Genomic DNA, 21,980 nt, shown 5'->3' with positions numbered 1-21,980 from the left:
CACACATAATGTCAATATAGTGATTAATTCCTATTTTAACCCCTTTAGGACACAGCCTGACGTGTCACTTTATGTGGTAATAACTTGGGAATGCTTTTACCTATCCAAGCGATTCTGAGATTGTTTTTTTGTGACATAATGTACTTTATGATTGTGGAAAAACGTTGTCGATAAATTGAATATTTATTAGTGAAAAACACCAAAATGTAGAGAAAATTTGCAAAAATTAGCATTTTTCTAAATTTAAATGTATCTGCTTGTAAAACAGATAGTAATACCACACAAAATAGTTACTAGTTAACATTTTCCATATGTCTACTTTATGTTTGCATCATTTTTTGAACGTTCTTTTATTTTTCTAGGACGTTACAAGGCTTCGAACTGTAGCAGCAATTTCTCACATTTTCAAGAAAATTTCAAAAGGCCATTTTTACAGGTACCAGTTTAGTTGTGAAGTGGTTTTGAGGGCCTTATATATTAGAATCCCACAATAAATCACCCCATTTTAAAAACTGCACCCGTCAAAGTATTCAAAACAGCATTCAGAAAGTTTCGTAACCCTTTAGACGTTTCACAGGAAATAAAGCAAAGTAGAGGGGAAATTTACAAATTTCATATTTTTTTGCCGAAATTCATTTGTGATAAAAAAAAATCTATAACACAGAAGGTTTTACCAGAGAAACGCAACTCAATATTCATTGCCCAGATTCTGCAGTTTTTAGGAATATCCTACATGTCGCCCTAGTGTCCTAACGGAATGAAACTCAGTCCTCAGAAGCAAAGGAGTACCTAGTTGATTTTGGGATCTGCTTTTTTTTAGATTATATTTTAGGCACCATGTCAGGTTTGAAGAGGTCTTGTGGTGCTAAAACAGTGAAAACCCCCCAAAATAGACCCCATTTTGGAAACTACACCCCTCAAAGGTATTTTGCTATATTTATTGGAGTTAGTCTGTGAAAATGAAAATCTACTTTTTTTCTGAAAAAACATAGAAATTTGTAATATTTACAAGGAATGAACAAGAAAATGCACCCCAACATTTGTAAAGCATCTTCTCCCGATTACGGAAATACCCCATATGTGGTAATATACTGCTGTTTGGACCCACAGCAGGACTCAGAAGGGAAGGAGCGCCATATGGATTTTGGAGCGCAGATTTTGCTGGATTGGACCTGGAGGGACCAAAACAGTGGAAACCTCCCAAAAGTGACCCCATTTGGGAAACTACACCCCTCAAGGAATTTTTCTAGGGGTATAGTGAGCATTTATGCCACACAGGTTTTTTTTGCAGAATTTAGTAGAATTAGGCAGTGAAAATGAATATCAACATTTTTGTCCACTAAAATGTTGAATTTTTTCATTTTCACAAGGGATAAAGGAGAAAAAGTCACCCTAAATTTGTAACGCAATCTCTCCCGAGTATGACAATATCCAACATGTGGTAGTAATTGATTTTTTTTAATAGAAATTAATTAACCTTTGCAGGACTGATCCTTTTTTGCTTTTCCATTTTAGTTTTTTACTCCCCGCCTTCCAAACGCCATAACTTTTTTATTTTTTCATCAAGAGAGAGGTATGAAGGCTTATTTTTTGCGGGAAGGGTTGTAGTTTCTATTGACACCATTCCATTTAAAGTACCGTATAATGTACTGGGAAACTGAAAATAAAATTCTTTGTGGGGTGAAATTGGAAAAAACTGCGATTCCTCCATTGCTTTTTGGGTTTCGTTTTTACCCATGTGGTAAAAACGACAACTTAGCTTTATTCTGCAGATCAGTACGATTATGGTGATACTAAATGTATATACACTACCGTTCAAAAGTTTAGGGTCACATTGAAATTTCCTTATTTTTGAAAGAAAAGCACACTTTTTTCAATGAAGATAACATTAAATTAATCAGAAATACACTCTATACATTGTTAATGTTCTAAATGACTATTCTAGCTGCAAATGTCTGGTTTTTAATGCAATATCTACATAGGTGTATAGAGGCTCATTTCCAGCAACCATCACTCCAGTGTTCTAATGGTACATTGTGTTTGATGACTGTGTTAGAAGGCTAATGAATGATTAGAAAACACTTGAAAACCCTTGTGCAATTATGTTAGCACTGCTGTAAACAGTTTTGCTGTTTAGAGGAGCTATAAAACTGACCCTCCTTTCAGCTAGTTGAGAATCTGGAGCATTACATTTGTGGGTTCGATTAAACTCTCAAAATGGCTAGAAAAAGAGAGCTTTCATGTGAAACTCGACAGTCTATTCTTGTTCTTAGAAATGAAGGCTATTCCATGCGAGAAATTGCCAAGAAACTGAAGATTTCCTACAACGGTGTGTACTACTCCCTTCAGAGGACAGCACAAACAGGCTCTAACCAGAGTAGAAAGAGAAGTGGGAGGCCCCGCTGCACAACTGAGCAACAAGACAAGTACATTAGAGTCTCTAGTTTGAGAAATAGACGACTCACAGGTCCTCAACTGGCAGCTTCATTAAATAGAACCTGCAAAACGCCAGTGTCAACGTCTACAGTGAAGAGGCAACTCCGGGATGCTGGCCTTCAGGGCAGACTGGCAAAGAAAAAGCCATATCTGAGACTGGCTAATAAAAGGAAAAGATTAATATGGGCAAAAGCACACAGACATTGGACAGAGGAAGATTGGAAAAAAGTGTTATGGACAGATGAATCGAAGTTTGAGGTGTTTGGATCACACAGAAGAACATTTGTGAGACGCAGAACAACTGAAAAGATGCTGGAAGAGTGCCTGACGCCATCTGTCAAGCATGGTGGAGGTAATGTGATGGTCTGGGGTTGGTTTGGTGCTGGTAAAGTGGGAGATTTGTACAAGGTAAAAGGGATTTGGAATAAGGAAGGCTATCACTCCATTTTGCAACGCCATGCCATACCCTGTGGACAGCGCTTGATTGGAGCCAATTTCATCCTACAACATGACAATGACCCAAAGCACACCTCCAAATTATGCAAGAACTATTTAGGGAAGAAGCAGGCAGCTGGTATTCTATCTGTAATGGAGTGGCCAGTGCAGTCACCAGATCTCAACCCCATAGAGCTGTTGTGGGAGCAGCTTGACCGTATTGTACGCAGGAAGTGCCCATCAAGCCAATCCAACTTGTGCGAGGGCCTTCTGGAAGTATGGGGTGAAATTTCTGCCGATTACCTCAGCAAATTAACAGCTAGAATGCCAAAGGTCTGCAATGCTGTAATTGCTGCAAATGGAGCATTCTTTGACGAAAGCAAAGTTTGAAGGAGACAATTATTATTTCAAATAAAAATCATTATTTCTAACCTTGTCAATGTCTTGACTATATTTTCTAGTCATTTTGCAACTCATTTGATAAATATAAGTGTGAGTTTTCATGGAAAACACAAAATTGTCTAGGTGACCCCAAACTTCTGAACGGTAGTGTATATTTTTTTATATTTTACTACAAAGAAAAAACTATTTGTTAAAAAAAATAAATTGTTTTGTATCAACACATTCTGAGAGCCATAAAGTTTTTATTTTTTGGTCGATTGAGCAGTGTGAGGGCTTATTTTTGGCAGGATGAGCTGTAGTTTTTATTGGTACCATTTTATGGTACATACAACGTTTTGATCACTTTTTATTACATTTTATTTAGAGCTTTGGTGACCAAGAAACGTTTATATTCTTGGTGTTTTATATTCTTTATTTCTTACGGCGTTCATTATGCTCTAAAAATGACAGTTTTACATTATTATGCGGGTCGATACGATTACGGCGATACCATATGTATTTTTTTTTATGTTTTGCAGCGTTTGCACAATAAAATCACTTGTTTATAAAATAATTTATTTTCTGTGTCACCATATTCTGAGAGCCGTAACGTTTTTATTTTTCAGTCAAAAAAAGCGGTGTTAGGGCTTGTTTTATGCAGGATGGGCAGTAGTTTTTATTGGTACTCTTTTGGGGTACAAGCGACTTTTTGATCACTTTTTATTCTATATTTTGGGAGAGGTGGTGACCAAAAAATAGTGATTCTGGCATTGTTTTTAGTTCTTTTTTTTTGCAGCGTTCGCCATGTGGGAAAAATAACATTATCGTTTTATAGATTGGGTCGTTACGAACGCGGTGATACCAAATATGTGTACTGTTATTTAACGTTTTCAATTTTTTCCTATAATGAGAGACTTATTATAGGAAGAAAAAAACCTTTTATTTTTACACTTTTGTAAAACATTTTTATTAACTTTTTTTACTTTTTTCTTTACTTTTTTCACTTTCTTTTTTTACTTGAAGCTCTGATCGCTGTTAGAATACATTACACTACCTAGGTAGCGTAACGTATTCCAACTGTCAGTGTGATGTCACAGTCACTCTGACAGTAAGTCTACCAGGACCAGACAGAGGCTGGTCCTCATAGGCTTCCGTACATGGCAGACCCGGAGGCCTTGTCTGGCCTACGGGTGCCATCACAAGCATCAGCAGCCCCCCAAAATTGCATGAGGGCTGCTGATGAGCTACAACCCCCCTAAATTCGCGATCGCATGACTAAAGAGGAGACCAATGCATTGAAAGCTCTCATGAATGACGACCACATCACTGTCAAACCCGCTGACAAGGGGGGTGCTGTGGTCGTCATGGATAGACCTCACATGTAGAAGAAATACATGGACAGTTAAGTGATGTATCTGTATATAGAAAAGTAACCTCAGATCCTAAGTTTACAATAGCGAAAAGAATCAGAAATGTTATTGACAATGCATTACATGATGGGATAATTAATGAAAAAACACATAAATATTTAATTGTAGAGAGTCCAAAAACACCAGTCCTCTATACTGTACCTAAGATACATAAATCGTTGATAAATCCACCGGAACGACCAATAGGCAATGGTACTGAGTCTTTTGCCATATTGCCATTTTTTGGGATAGAATACTCAGAGATTTTTCAACTGGTGCTTTTTCCTTTATAAAAGATACATCAGATTTTCTAAATAAATTAAATTAGGTTGAAATAGGTTCAGACCAACATATAACGCTAGCGTCTTTTGACATTATAAGTTTATATACTTCAAGTGAACACAACAGAGGTCTAGAGGTTGTATCCAACTATCTTCAGGAATCACAATATACAAGGAGAAAACTATTTTTACTTGATTTATTAGAAATTATATTAACTGGTAATTGTTTTCTTTTCCGTGATGAGTTTTATATACAAACCCAAGGTACAGACATAGGGTCAAATACGGCCTCTACATACGCCAACATGTACATCTATGTGTCCCACCACTTCAGCCATGTGCTGAGGGGATGGAGAACATAGACAATGTCTTTCTCATTGGGACAGGTGATGGGGATGGCCTCATCGCATATCATTCATTTTTTAATACCATTGACCCTACAGTAAAGTTCACATTGTTAAGTTCAAACAAGACAATACAGTTTCTTGAAGTACAGGTTAACTTTCAGGATGGAGTTTTCTCCATGGAACTCTATGTTAAACCTACCGATAAGAACAACCCTTTAACTTTTAACAGTAATCATCCAAGACCAATGATTAGAAGCCTTCAAATCAGCCAATTTATACGGGCCAAAGGAATTACAAGTGAGGATATTAAAACTAAGAGTACACTGCAGACTATGGAGAATAAGTTTATTAAAAGGGGTTATCCTGCATCCACCTTAAATCATCAGAGACAGAAGATAGAGATGACAGAATGGGAAACACTGTTAGGTATTAGAGAGAGGACTAAAAAACTGTCACGTATACCATTGGTTACTACATACACAGAGAATAGGCAAGACATTACCAAAATTGTATGGAGTCATTGGCCAATGTTGACAAAATGTTTACCACACATTCCTGAAATTCAAAATGCCCCCTTGTTCTAATATCGAAGATCGCCAAACTTGAAAGATAAATTAGTAAAATCTGGTGTATGAACGGACAGATAGACAGACGTATCTAATCAAAAGCAACACTGGTTGTTACCCTTGCTTGAACTGTATCAACTGTTCGTTGATACGTAAAGGACCCACGTTCATTCATCCACAAACTAATCATAGTTACGATATATCTACATTTTAACGCTAACCATGTAATTTATGTTTTGGAATGTCCCTGCCATCTACTATATGTAGAAGAAACTTCACTCGAATTTAAAGCGAGATTGAACCAACATCGCTATACGATCAGACAAAAAAAACGTTTGGCCCTTCCAGTGTCCAAACATTATAGTGAGGCTAAACACACAGAAAAAGATATCTCAGTCTATTTGATAGATCACATCCCTATTCCCAGAAGTGGGGGAAATAGAATTAAAATGTTGAAACGGAGGGAACTTCAATGGATAACAAGATTAAGACCTCATGGATTGAATATTGATTTTTTCCACACAGGTTGTCATCTGATACTGATTTGCCTTCTTGGTGTGATGGGTTTAGCATCTACTTCTGTATAGCAATATAAATGTACATTATATATTTAAATTAAATTATTGTTTTTTGTCCCTTCAGATTGATTATCTACATTTCAAGCTGAATAAATACCATGTCAGTTTTGGACCTCGGCTCCAGTGTGTATAGAATAATGTCAAGTTATGAGATATTTAATTGTAATCTGGAATTTAAGATTCGATAAAAATATGTATCTAAAAATAATGGATTGGAATTTTTCATGACACGGAGCAACAAAAATCTACTTCCAATTCCTTTGGGTCATGTTGATTTATATATTCAACCCTAATTGTGAACAAATAGATTATTGGGATTTAAATATACCACATTTTCATAGGTTGACAATTCTTATAATAGGGCTTTTTTATAAAAAAAAAAGTTTTGAGGAATACCGATAATATGCCCCAGATCACACTGGAGCGTTTTTCTTTGCCGTTTTTTCCCATAGTAAACTGTTACCTAAACATGTCATGGTGATAAACCTGTGGCGTAGCTATAGGAGTCGCAGCGGTCACAATTGCGACCGGGCCCCCTCGCACCACATCAATAAAAAGTTACTATAGTAACTCGGGCCAAGGGCCCCTGTTACTATAGTAACAGACTGTACTTACCTTCCTGGTTCCGGATCGCAGCGGAGGTCCTGACGTCAAGTGCTGTGAACAGCGCATGACGTCACAGCGCTATGCGCCGCGCACAACATCGAGAGGACAGGACCTCCACCGCGGCTGAAGAGGAAGGTAAGATTAGTAGCCCTGACTGCTAAAGCTGACTGGCGGGGTCCGGCTCCCGGGACCAGCCAATCAGCTGTTTTGAAGGGGCCGCAGCACACGAGAGCTGCTTCCCCTTCATTCCGGTCACTTCATTCTGGTCACACTGTGAATCGGTGTCGGCGATTCACAGTGTGAGCGAGTAAGTGAAATGAAGGGGAAGCAGCTCTTGTACGAGTGCTGCGGCCCCTTCAAAACAGCTGATTGGCGGGTCCCGGGAGGCGGACCCCGACACATCAGCTATTGATGGCCTATCCTGAGGATAGGCCATCAATGTTTAGGGACTGGACATCCCCTTTAAGCCTACGATGTAGCAGGCTTAGGGGGCCCATGAGACAGGATCACAGATTGTGTGATGCTGTCTGCTGGGCCCTGTATCTAAGCCAAGCACATGGTAGGCTTAGATACATGGCCCACGTGTGATCCTGTCTGATGGACCCTGTATATAAGCCTACCACACTGTAGGTTTAGATACAGGGCCCCAGCACACAGTAATCTTATACTGTATAAGATTACTGTCTGCTGGACTCTGTATCTAAGCCTACCTTGTGGTAGGCTTAGATACAGGATCCCACAGACCGTATCACACATGGGCCCTGTATCTAAGCCTAACACATGTGTTACTAATCGTTTTTTTTTGTGTGTTTTCTTACAGGTTCGGTCGTTGGACTACGTCGGATTCCAGGACTACTTCGATGACGGCTTTTTTTTTTATCAATAAAATGGTTAATTAGGGTTTTGTGAGTTTTTTTTATTTCAATAAAATATTTTTTCTATGTCTGTGTTTTTTTTTAAACTATATTACTACCGCCTTAGTAATGGCCGCCGGCTGATTGACAGCATCCATTGCTAAGGCGGGGCTTAGTGTTAGCCGGAGCAGAGGCTAACACTAATCCCCTTTATTACCCCGGTACCCACCGCCACCAGGGGTGCTGGGAAGAGCGGGGTACCATCCAGTACTTGACCATCTGTAGTGATGGTCGGCCACTGGGGCGGCCGCAGGCTGGTATTATCAGGAGGGGAAAGGCCAAAAACAGTGGCCTTTCCCACCCTGGTGATGCTAGGCTGCTGCTGCTTTATTGTATCTGGCTGGTTATGAAAAATGGGGGGGACCCCACGTCATTTTAAAAAAATAAAATAAAAACTAATTGGCAAGAACGATGTGGGGTCCCCCCCCCCAATTTTCATAACCAGCCAGATACAACACAGCAGCACCAGGCAGCATTACCAGGGTGGTAGGTGCCACTGTTTTTGGCCTTCCCCAGCCTAGTACTACCAGCCTGCGGCCGCCCCGGTCCCTGTCCGTCACTACAGATGGTCGGGTACTGGTTCGTACCCGGCTCTTCCCAGTACCCCTGGTGGCGGTGGGTACCGGGGTAATAATGGGGGTTAGTGTTGGCCTCTGCGCCTGCTAACATTAAGCCCCGCCTTAGTAATGGAGGTTGCCAATCAGCCAGCGGCCATTACTAAGGCGGTGATTATAAAGTTTAAAAAGATACAAGCACATAGAAAAAATATTTTATTGAAATCAAAAAACACAACCCCCATTAACCATTTTATTGACAATAAAAAAACACTGTCATTGAAGTCCTCGGATCCGAAGTCCAACAACCGAACCTGTAAAAAAACACAAACACACAAAAATAATCAGTAACACATAAAGAAGCAAAACAATTATTATTCTTACCTTTCCTGGGTCCAGCGCTGGAGCTGAAATGTCAGCGAGCTGAGTCCTGTATCTAATCCTATCATGTGTGATACTGTCTGCTGGGCCCTATATCTAATCCAATCATGTGTGATACTGTCTGCTGAGCCACTGTATCTAATCCTATCATGTGTGATACTGTCTGTTGAGCAATTGTATCTAATCCTATCATGTGTGATTCTGTCTGCTGAGCCATTGTATCTAATCCTATCATGTGTGATACTGTCTGCTGAGCCACTGTATCTAATCCTATCTATAGTTGATAGGGTCGTAGTGCTATAGATTTGCTGTCTCATATACACGTAATTTTTTTTTGGGGGGGACACATATGTATTGGGGCTATTTCCCCTGACATTTTAAGACCTTAGTGACGCCCCTGGCTGCTAGTGCTGCATTGTTGGGTCACTTAGGAGACCCAGCGATACAGCTGAAAGCTGCGGACCGTCGGCCATGAGAAGTTTGCGGGGGGGGGGGCCCAATAAGAACTTTTGCATCGGGGCCCATGAGCCTTTAGCTACGCCCCTGGGATAAACGTCCCATTTTCCGCTATAAACATATGCATGTTAGTAAAGCTGATCTATGAGTTCCTATGGCCATCATCTTAGTCTAACTTTGGTAGTGTCAAATATATAATTAATTAACCCGTTAGTGACCGGCCCATAGTCTTTTTACGTCGGTCACTAACGGGCCTTATTCCGATGCCATAGACTTTTTACGTCGCGGCATCGGAATAAGTAAACAGAGCAGGGAGCTGTCAAATCTCCCTGCTCTCAGCTGCCAGAGGTAGCTGAGGGCTGGGAGCGTCCCTGCTCAGCCGGGTGAGATCGATATTAGTATCGATCTCACCCGTTTAACCCCTCAGATGCGGTGCTCAATAGCGAGCACCGCATCTGAGTGGTTTTGGAGAGGGGAAGGGAGCTCCCTTTCTCTCCGACCGACACCCGGCGATACGATCGCCGAGTGTCTGTGTCTCCCATGGCAGCCGGGTGCCTAATAAAGGCCCCCAGGTCTGCATGTGATGAATGCCTGCTAGATCATGCCGGAGGCATGACCTAGCAGATGCCTGTCCGTTTTAAAAGTATTGCAGTGTATTATAATAGCGATCGGAGGATCGCATAGTGAAGTCCCCTAGTGGGACTAGTAAAAAAGTTAAAAAAAAAGTTTAATAAAGTTAATAAAAAAAAAATGTGAAAAAAAAATTAAAAACCCACTTTTTCCCCTTACAAACTGCTTTAGTATTTAAAAACCAAAATAAAGTTAAAAAGTTACATATATTTGGTATCGCCGCGTCCGTAACGACCCCGACTATAAAGCTATTACATTACTTAACCCGCACGGTGAACGCCGTAAAAAATTAAATAAAAAACGACGGAAAAATTGCTGTTTTCTGTGAATCCTGACTTTAAAAAAATGTGATTAAAAAGTGATCAAAAAGTCGCATCTACTCCAAAATGGTACAAATAAAAACTACAAGTCTTCCCGCAAAAAAAAGCCCTCCTACAACTGCATCGGCGAAAAAATAAAAACGTTACGGCTCTTCAAATATGGAGACACAAAACAAATAATTTTGAAAAAAAAGCGTTTTTACTGTGTAAAAGTAGTAAAACATAAAAAAAACTATACAAATTTGGTATCGTTGCAATCGTAACAACCCGCTGAATAAACTTATTGTGTTATTTATACCACACGGTAAACAGCGTAGATTTAGGACGCAAAAAAGAGTGGCGAAATTTCAGATTTTTTTCTATCCCCCCCAAAAAAAATTAATAAAAGTTAATCAATAAATAATATGTACCTAAAAATGGTGCTATTAAAAAATACAACTTGTCCCGCAAAAAACAAGACCTTATACAGCTATGTTGACGCAAAAATAAGAAAGTTATAGCTCTTGGAATGCGACGATGGAAAAACGTAAAAAATAGCCTGGTCATTAAGGTCTAAAAAAGGCTAGTCATTATGGGGTTAATATCTAAATGATAATCTTCCCTGAGTCTATATGGCCGACGGTTGATCTCTGATTAATGGCACGCATGCGCGGACATGCACAGTGCTGCCATTGTGAATGAATATAGATTACATAGTTTTTCCCTAAACAAGATGGCCGCCGGATAACTCAGAAAAGCTAGGGCGCATGCGTGGACATGCGCAGTTTGTATAGGAATCGTTCCTCTTAGGCGGGATTCACACGACCGGGTCGTTCCCGAGCCCGAGTGTCGGCCGATAAAATCGGCCATTTTGCCCGGCCGGTTTGCATTAAGTTTTGCATCCGTGCCGGGCCGGGCAGATCTGGACAGTGACATCAGCGGCAACTCCTGAAGGGGAATCCCCATGTGTTCGGGGATTCCGCTTCAAGAGTTTCCCCTGATGTCACTGCCCAGATATGGACAGAGACATCAAGCGCTCTGTCCAGGGGCGGAATCCCGGAAAACACGGGGATTCCGCTCCTTCAAGGAGCGAAGGTGCGGCTAGCACATAGCAGAGCGGGGAGATACCTCCCTGCTCTGCTATAGTGGCGTCGCTGCAGTAGTAGCAGCCGCAGCAGCAGCAGCTGCTAGCGGTGCCATCGAAGGTGTCGCCGGGCCAGGGCGCTTTTAACAAGCAGGGGAAGGGAGCCAGCGCAGCGCTCCCTTCCACCTGCTGTACACCCCGGCCCTGCCACACAGTGTACAGTGATGCCATTCGTTCGAATGGCATCAACTCCTCCTCCTCACATGCACTCTGCGCTGTGAGGAGGAGGAGATAGAGCGCAAGCGCCAGAAAACCCGGCCATCACTCGGGACACATCCCGGTGATGGCCGTGTATTACCCGGCCCCATAGACTTCTATGGGAGCCGGGCGGCCGGGTACCCGGCCGAAGATAGAGCATGTCCTATTTTTTGACGGCCGGTTTTCCCGGCCATCAAAAAATCGTTCGTGTGAATAGCCCCATTAGGGGTCTATTATTCCTAATGCAGCCGGGTGCCGGCCGATTTATGAACGGCCGGCACCCGGCCGGGAAACCCTGTCGTGGGAATGAGGCCTTAGAACTTATGACATTCCTCACCTGTTGGTTTGAGGCATGCGCAGTTAGACGGCCGGAAATAGCTCTAGATACATACTGGAACGACGTCCTACTACATAACATGGTCATTTTAATCATTTGTACACAGGTGAATAATCTTCTAGGTTATTGTACTAATGAAGACTCAATGCACTTTATATGTATGTTAGCAAAAAAAAATTCTCTATTTGTTTAAAATAGGAATTAATCACTATATTGACATTATGTCAATATTTATTACAACACTGTTATTTTTTATCAATATTTGTATTAAATGACTTGTAAGGCTATGTTCACACAGAATTTTTTTGCAGGCATAAATTTTGTCTCAAAATTCCGTTTGGAAGTTTGATGATAGATAAAAGAAAAAAGGACACGGCGCCAGATGGAAGTGATAGAAGAGGGTCCTTTTCCAAATTGCAAATACTGGCAGGTAAATGCAAAGAGGTGCAAGCTGCTGCCGATCCCCAAACGCAAACACCTAAAGGCGTTGCCTTGATGAAAATTGTAAAGAAAATAAAATAAAAAAGAGGGATACTGTAGGAGCTGCTTGGTTGATAAAAGTTGGTTTATTGCATAAAAGCAAGGTAAACAGATTGCTACGCGTTTCAACGCCGGACTGGCGTCTTCCTCTGCCTGAGGAACACGCCAGTCCGGCGTTGAAACGCGTAGCAATCTGTTTACCTTGCTTTTATGCAATAAACCAACTTTTATCAACCAAGCAGCGCCTACAGTATCCCTCTTTTTTATTTTCTTTTCTTTACAGTTTGGAAGTTTGAGGCAGATTTTCCTCTACCTGCACGCCGATTTTCGCGGCATATTTTGTTTGCAGCCATTGAGCGCCGCGGGCATAAAACGCAGCGAAATACGCTTTCTCTGCCTCCCATTGATGTCAATGGGATGTCAGAGGTGTAAACGCCCGAAGATAGGGCATGTCCCTTCTTTCTCCCGCGAGACGGTTTTACCGCTTGCGGGAAAAAGACGCCTCCACCTCCCATTGAAATCAATGGGAGGCATTTTTGGGTCGTTTTTGCCGAGTTTTGCGGAGCGGTTTCCGCGTCAAAAAACTTGTCAAAAAACTCTGTGTGAACATAGCCTAATAGGGACAAATTGTCAAGTCCCCAAATATACCACTGTTTTGTACACAAGAGTTATGCTTGAAAAAGGCTCCAGCATTAGAGCCGAAACGTTGCACAAGGGCAATAAAGAATCCCCTTTTCACATTTGAATTGGAGTGCTGTCTATTTTTGAATCTATCTATCTATCTATCTATCTATCTATCTATCTATCTATCTATCTATCTATCTATCTATCCATCCATCCATCCATCCATCCATCCATCCATCCATCCATCCATCCATCCATCCATCCATCCATCCATCCATCCATCCATCCATCCATCTATCTATCTATCTATCTATCTATCTATCTATCCATCCATCCATCCATCCATCCATCCATCCATCCATCCATCATTTTACCTAGACATCACTGAATGAGATCAAATTAAAAATGGTTTGTTCATAGGCTTGATCTCTAGTAGCTGAAACTTAATGTATTTTCACACATAGTGTAAATTATGAAGAAATATCTTAGACTCTCAAATTCCTTTGACTTCAGTATTATGTAGAAAGGAGGTCCTTAGTCTCGATCAAAAGCTTACTAGCTCTCTAGTGGATGGATAAATAATAATAATAATAATAATAATATTTCACTGTTATTAGATATACATAAAAAATCTATTTCCTCTCCAACTCAGTGTCCAATTTCACTCAGAAATTATCTATGCGGAACCTGGGCTAAATACACAGATCACTGTCACAGGACCCTGCTAGAGAGCCAGTGATTTCATAAAAGAAGTGGATAGGGGCATCATAGAGTTGCTGTGTTTTTTGAAAAAAAAGCTTACCAAATTAGGAGAAATGATCTTCCACTCGGAAACCATTCTAGCTATTAGATCACTTAATCAATCAATATTAGCGTATAATTGTGCAATCAAATTTTTGAAAAGTGAAATAAGGTACTCGCAAGTTTAACCCCTTGTTTTACGCCTTGAGGATGCAGCGATTTTTTTAGTTTATGCATCATTGTGTTTTGAGAACCATAACTTTTTAATTTTTCAGTTGACGTAACTGTATGAGGGATTGTTTTTTGCGGGACGAGTTGTATTTTTTATGCCACCATTTTGTGGCACATATAATGTATTATTATATAATAAATAAGGTTATAATTTTTTTGTGTGGGAATAGAAAAAAAAGCACTAATGTAAATTTTGGGGTTTTGCTTTTTGAATTTCATTTTTACAACGTTCACCGTGTGGTATAAATGATATGCTAAGTTTATTCAGTATGATTACGACAAATACCAAATGTGTCTTTTTTTTTTGCTATGTTTTACAACTTTTGCACAATAAAAAGACTTTTTTTTTAAAAAATAATTGTTTTTGTGTTGCCATTGTCTTACACCTATAACTTTTTTAATTTTACATCGACTGAGCTGTTTGAGGACTTGTTTTTTTTGCGGGGAGAGCGGTCATTTTAATTGGCACCATTCTGCTACTTATAACGTTTTAGATCACTTTTTATTCTATTTTTGTGAGTTGAGGTGACCAAAAAACAGCAAATCTGGCATTGTTTTTTATTTCTTTTTTATGGTGTGCGGGATAACGAACATTATAATTTTATAGTTTGCAGCTATACCAATTCTATATACAATGCATTCGGAAAGTCTTCAGACAGTTTTAATTTTTTCACATTTTTCTATATTGAAGCCTTGTGCTAAAACAAAAAAAAATGTTTTTTTGTAATATTAGTAATCTTTGCTAATTTATTGGGAAAAACTAAAATATTGCATTGACGTAAGTATTCAGACCCTTTACTTAATTGTTTTCATTTTAGCACAACATAGCAAAATGTGAAAAAAGTGAAAGGGTCTGAAGACTTTCCGAATGCACTGTAGTGTTTTTTACTTTTTCTCCCAATAATATAGGACTTAATATGAGATTTTTCTATTTTTACTTAGAATTTTTTTTATTTCTAAAATAGTTTTTTAAACTTTTATTGAAGGGGTTATCCGTGAATTTTGTATTTTTGCGGGAGGGCAGGATAGGGGAATAATAGACAGGTTCTTACCATTTAAAATGCCCCAGCTCCAGCGCTACCACCCAGTTCACCACCACTCTTGTCCCGGAAGCTTTGGCAGCGGTCATGTGCCGTTCATCGCAGTCAGTCACTGGCCTTAGCGGTCACTGAACTGCATTTCAAAGGGTGAGTATTGCCTGTGACTGCCATCTGGACCTGGTGATTATTTTTACATTTTTCCTAATAGGCATATACTGAAAGATGACCTAGGGCCTCCAGCTGACTAAATAAATTATCGGCACCACGCCATCGCGTTGCGGTCAATGGGGTGACAGAAAGATGCAGTGGTCACCATTGACCATGACATCTAAGGGGTTAAATGGCCGGGATAGGAGTTATCTCCGATCCCGACCCTTGCAGCAGAGTTTCAGCTGTAATATACAGCTGACACCTTCTGTGGATGGAGCGGCTCAAATCCTACTCCATTCCCGCACCATAAATGTATTGTACATGTTGTTAATCCTCTGGCGCCAGCGACATAAATATACAGCGGGTTGCACCACGGGTTTAAAGAGCTTCTCTATACCTTATAGGCAAATAGAGGTTGTAGACTTGTCAATGGGACTCATTTTTCAGTTTGTATCTCTTTCATAGTCTTTAAAATATAGCCATATTTCTTTTTAAATCAATAAATTTTTATTGAAATTTTACAACATTTTCCAACAAAATAAACCATATCTTGGTCCTAGAAACCTGGACAATATATCCATATTTCATGAACAGCCGATTCCCTGCTGGAAAAGGGGACCAGACACTTATGTTGTAACAAACATTACAGTCCCAGTGATCTTTGCTCAAAGTGTTTTGGATTTGACCAATCACATTCACTATTGTTCCAAATTTTTATTTGAGGTCATATGACAGGTAAGTCATAATCTCTCCCTATGTTAGTACTGGAGTGATCCTTGTGCTGTGCAGAAGTGGTATATCTGTTTACACAATCATGTCCATATAGAAAGCCTCTTTATAACACTTTATTGACAAATATCTTATATTATTTGAGACATCATATTGTATATCAATGCAAATTCACATTCTGAACAAATAAAAATATGTAGACAGCACTTAATAGAGCATTCAATCTCTTTAACAAGAAGTATCAAAAGTAAAGGCTCATTTATGTTTGTCTATACCAACAGAAAATGTCAAACATAAGACCTTTATAACACTTTAAAGGGGTTATGTGGGGACGGAAAATTATTAGCAGTGTACTTACTGCAGTATACGAGTACACTGCTAATATACCTTCCAGTCCCCTGTCGCGCTGATTATGAGATTCGTCATCATGTGACCGGCCCCGCTGTACGCCATGTAATCACTGTACTACTGTTACAGCAATTAAGTAGCGTACAGCAGGGCCAGCCACATTACGACGAGTCGTGTCGTCATGAAGTTAGACTTTGCCACTAGACTTCCGGTCCCCCGGCCGCGCTGTAAAAATCTATTATAATCTCATAATCAGCGCGTCAGGGGACTGGAAGGTATATTAGCAGTGTACTCGTATACTGCAGTAAGTACACTGCTAATAATTTTCCGTCCCCACATAACCCCTTTAAAGTGTTATAAAGAGGCTTCTGTATGGACATGATTGTGTAAACAGAGTACACTGCTAATCATGTTCTTTCCACACATAAACCCTTTAAAGTGATTGTCCAATTGGGACAATCCCTCTCCATTTGCCCTATTAGGGTTTGTGGATGTAATAAAGGGGCGCTTCCATGAAGTCATAGAGGTCCGACTCCTTGAGCCTAAGCAAAGAGCCATAAAATAAGCGGCAGCTTTACTTCTGGCGGAGTCTTAGGCCCTGTTCACACAGAGTTTTTTGCAGTCAGAAAATTCTACGTCAAAATTCAGTTTGCTGCGTTTTTCTTTGAGCGCCGCGGGCAAAACCGCTGTGAAAAACGCTTTCTCTGCCTCCCATTGATGTCAATGGGAGGTCAGAGACGTAAACGCCCGAATATAGAGCATCTCACTTCTTTTTCCCGCAAGCTGGTTTTACCTTTCGCGGGAAAAAAAACGCATCGGCCTCCCATTGAGAATAAATACCGTGGCAAGAAATTCTGTGTGAACACTGCCTTACTGTCCATGTAATACTACATTTCCCCTGTAGTAGCCTCCGCAGAAGAAATAAGCAGCTGACAGCATCTTCCCTGACAAAATCTTTTTTTTTGGCGGGTGTGTCAGGAGCTGGACCTACAGCGATCAGCTGATCAGTGTGGCAGCTCCCATATTACAGAGGTTGTATGAAGTGGCACTTAAAAGCAGTGGGTTCATGAACCATGCTAATGAGGGCATCCACACAGCAGTGTTTCACCAGATCTAAGCACCAGAACTATATTGGAACTTACTATCAATTACACAGTGCAGTAGTATTTAGTGCGTTAGTTACATGAGGGGAAACCGCATTCTCATGTTATTGTCTAGGTGAGGACAACTGGAATTTTATATCACAAAATAGTCTGAGCAAATAAATTAAACTAATCTATAGACGTAGTAGAGTTCAGTGTGTCAAAGAGTATGCTTGCCATTACACGAAACACATTATGATATCATAAATAATCTAAAGTTTTTCCAAGTGTCTGCAGGTAACCCTACTGAATTATTTAATTTAGCGAGTTACCACACTGCAGAAAAGATACACGTGAAAGACCAATCCAGCTCTGCTATGTCTGTTGAGATACATTTTTTGGTGGAAATGTTCTTTAACCCCTTCCCACAAATGTATATAACTATACGTCTGTTTTAGTGGTACATTCCTGCAAATAGGCATTCAGTTATGTCCATGAGATGGGGCAGGCAAGGAGTTGTGCCCGCGCCATTCGCAGCGGTATTGGATGTACTATACAACCAACATCCCGCTGTACAGGCCGAAAATGCAGTTACCTCTGATCCTGACCTTTTAAGTCCTAAGGGCATGACCACACATGGCGGAATTCCTCCGCAACTGTCCGCATCAATGCCGCACCTAATCCGGGTTGCGGATTACGGCTGCGGATCTGCACAAAATGTGCAGAAAATTGATGCGGACTAGCTGCTGCGGACTGCGGGAAAAGTGCTTCCCTTCTCCCTATCAGTGCAGGATAGAGAGAAGGGACAGCACTTTCCCTAGTGATAGTAAAAGAAATTCATACTTACCGCCCGTTGTCTTTATGACGCGTCCCTCCTTCGGCATCCAGCCCGACCTCCCTGGATGACGCGGCAGTCCATGTGACCGCTGCAGCCTGTGCTTGGCCTGTGATTGGCTGCAGCCGTCACTTACACTGAAACGTCATCCTGGGAGGCCGGACTGGAGACAGAAACAGGGAGTTCTCGGTAAGTACGAACTTCATTTTTTTTTACAGATACATGTATATTGGGATCGGTAGTCACTGTCCCGGGTGCAGAAACAGTTACTGCCGATCGCTTAACTCTTTCAGCACCCTGGACAGTGACTATTTACTGACGTCTCCTAGCAACGCTCCCGTCATTACGGGAGCCCCATTGACTTCCTCAGTCTGGCTGTAGACCTAGAAATACATAGGTCCAGCCAGAATGAAGAAATGTCAAGTTAAAAAAGCAAGACGCATCCGCAGCACACATAACATGTGCATGACAGCTGCGGACTTCATTGCGGAACTTTGAATCTCCATTGAAGTCAATGGAGAAATTCCGCCATGAGTCCGCCACTGCTCCGCAACAGACAGAGCATGCTGCGGACACCAAATTCCGCTCCGCAGCCTATGCTCCGCAGCGGAATTGTACGCATCGTGTAAACGAACACTGCTAAATTAAAGTGTAAGTCAATGGAGAAACGGCTCCGCTGCGGAATAACGCTGCGGAGTGTCCGCAGCGGAATTTAAGTGAAATTCCGCCATGTGTGAACCCGCCCTAAGTTGAAGCGGTTAATAGACTGATGCGCTGATGTTTTGCCATTCTAGCTGGGAGCCTAACAAAAGCCACTAGGCCTACCATGGCTATATGTCTATTACTGCACAAGGAAAAATACAAAAATGAACAGCAGAATTTAGAATAATCTGCTATTATTGAGGAAAAGTAGTCATAAATAAAAAAAAAAAGATACATATTTTGTATCACTGTGATTGTACCGACCCATAGAATAAAGCTAACACATCCTTTTTGCTACACGTGAATGGCGTAAATTTAAAACGCAAACAAATAAATAGTGACATAATACAACTTGTCCAAAAAACAAGCTGTAGCTCATATGGCTACATTGATGGAAAATTTAAAAAGTTCCGGCTCTCGGAAGCCGGGGATGAAAAAATTTAATAAAATTGCAGTGTCAGGGAGGCCAAAACTGCCTGTGGTGGGAAGGTATTAACCCCTTAAAAGGAATCTGTCGGCAGCTTTGTGCCCTCAAAACTTTAGAGAGCGCTATATACCGGCCAAGAAATCGACATTTTAGTGACCCTAGCGCTGCGATTTCAAGTCACACGGAGGTGGCCCTTCCATGTTCAAGTGCTCCAGGCTTTCCGCATTGAAAGCTGACAGCCCCTCCAGTTTGTGCTGAGTGACGGCTCTAGAGGTCTTTAGATTGGAAACTAAAGCAGTCACTTAGGGCATGGCCAGACGTGGCGGAATTGTTCTGGACTGAGGCCCCATGCACACAAACGTAAAAACGCCCATAATCACGGGCCGTAATTACGGCACGGGCAGGCCCATAGAAGTCTATGGGGCTCCCGTAATTACGGGTGACTACGTGTGTGCACCCGTAATTACGGGAGCGTTGCTAGGCGACGTCAGGAGATAGTCACTGTCCAGGGTGCTGAAAGAATTAAACGATCGTCAGTAACTCTTTCAGCACCCTGGACGACAGTGACTACCGATCACAATATAGATCAACGTGTAAAAAAAATAGAAGTTCCTACTTACCGAGAACTCCCTGCTTCTTCCTCCAGTCCGGCCTCCCGGGATGACGTTTCAGTCCAAGTGACCGCTGCAGCCAATCACAGGCCAGTCTCATGGACTGCCGTGTCATCCAGGAAGGTCGGGCTGGATGTCAAGAGAGGGACGCGTCACCAAGACAACGGACGGGTAAGTATGAATATCTTTTTACTTTTACTAGGGAAAGGGCTGTCCCTTCTCTCTATCCTGCACTGGTAGAGAGAAGGGAAGTACTTTCACCTCAATACGCAACGGCTAGTCCGCATCAATTTCCTGCACATTTTAGGCAAAGCCGCAACAGAATCTGCAATGCAGATTATGTGCGGCATTGATGCGGACAGTGGCGGCAGAAACACGCCACGTCTGGCCATGCCCTTAGAGCAGAGGGGAGGGGCTGTCTGCGTTCAGTGAGGAGAGCCTGGAACACTTGGCCATAAAGGGGTCGCCTCAGTGGCACTTGCGATCGCCACTCCAGGGGCATTAAAATGTGGATTTCTTGCATGACTGACACCACCAGTATAGTTTCGCTACACTCCCCACTTTGTATGTAGTGGCGACAGAAGTTTTGAGGGCTCAATACCGCTGACAGATTCCCTTCAAGGCTGAATGCACACGATGCGCATTACATGCGGTTTTGCCACGCATATTTGCGTGCGGCAAAACCGCAGGGTAATACAGTACCAGCTTGTCCACGTTGCGGTATTTTTCGGGACGAAAATTGACCAGCGGTGCGTATTTTAGAAACCGCGGCATGTCAATTTATCCAGTGATTCCGCATTTCTACAGAAAGACGCAGCAAAACCCGCGATTTACACAGGTGCATTTTTTTACTGCAAATGTCATGCGCCTTCCTGCCTTTTTGCTGCAAATTTTCCACAGTAAAATACACAACGTGTGCATTCACCCTAAAGCGTCAGAGAATCTGGGCGGAATGCATGGATAATTTATTTTGCATGAGCTAAAACATCAGCTGTCAGTATGAAGATATTCCACATGATGCGACATTTCCATGACAGAATATGGAACCGATTGGACGCTGTTTCTCTTGCACAGAAATTAGGTCTACATTTGATAACAAACATGAATAAATCGAAATGGTAATTCTACATAAATATGATGCCCAATATCTGTGCCATTTAATCTGCACATGCAATGTTAGGAGACATTAGTGTACATAAATATAAATGTAGTGCCCACACAACCATAGTAAAACCTTAGGGTACTGACTAGCCACCATATAAAAGTATGACTAAACGTAACAATATATAATATACATCTAACTTTCATATAAATAATATACAATAGCATGCTGTACATAGTTCATACCAGCGTGTCCACACTGTTTTACAATACAGTACACGTAACAAACACATTACATATCAAACACTCACGTACATGGGAGAATATCTAATGTACCTGCCTCTGTTACCTGTTACTAGGGGGTTCGCTTCGGTTGCTAGGCAAACTTCAACCCTGCCTACTACGTCATCGCGCTTGACGTAAGTTAATGTCCCTCCCACTTGAGACCAAAGACCTGAGCTGACGAGAAAAGGCGCCAAAGTAGTCAGAAGCTGAAGTGTTCCGAGCTATGCAAAGGGCCAGACCTGCGTGGTTCAGACTGAGGGAGCGCTGACCCGTCGGCACTGTGTCTAGTTTGCCGGCGTGATGGTTCTCTTATAGACGGACGCCCCTGCTCTGTGCAATGGCTACACTTTGCGTGTGTTGTTTGCTGAGGCGAGCTGTACTAAAGCTCAGAGGGACAAATGATGCGAATTATGCAGCCTAAAAATACAAGTCTTTGTATACAAGTAAAAGTAATAGGAGAAAGCTTACAGGCAGTTGTAGCAGAAATGTTACTTATAAACTAGTGATCTCAAAAGCTAAGTGCTACTGGCCAAGTTCACGCTGGTAGTTTAGTTCCATTAATGTTTTATCTTGCTAAAAAGAAAAAACGGGGACAGATCTGCTATAGGTCAATGGGATTAATTACAAAACAGATCTGCCGTG

The 21,980-nt window shown here is 41.4% G+C and overlaps 1 protein-coding gene across 3 annotated transcripts in view; it reads right to left on the bottom strand.

Annotated features, from left to right (window-relative positions):
• Positions 1-21,483, bottom strand: part of FAM184A (family with sequence similarity 184 member A) — a 273,827-nt gene extending 252,344 nt beyond the window's left edge. The window contains exon 1 of one of the 3 annotated variants that reach the window (XM_075862406.1): positions 21,403-21,483. The gene's annotated coding sequence lies outside the window, so the exon portion shown is untranslated. The other 2 variants (XM_075862407.1, XM_075862408.1) reach the window with 2 other exon arrangements.
• Between the last annotated feature and the right edge of the window lie 497 nt (positions 21,484-21,980).

Source organism: Rhinoderma darwinii, chromosome 4 (assembly GCF_050947455.1).
Source record: "Rhinoderma darwinii isolate aRhiDar2 chromosome 4, aRhiDar2.hap1, whole genome shotgun sequence".
In the NCBI taxonomy this organism is placed as follows: Eukaryota; Metazoa; Chordata; class Amphibia; order Anura; family Rhinodermatidae; genus Rhinoderma; species Rhinoderma darwinii.
The sequence above is the reverse complement of the archived record's forward strand: the minus strand, read 5'-3'. Positions and strand labels throughout refer to the sequence as shown.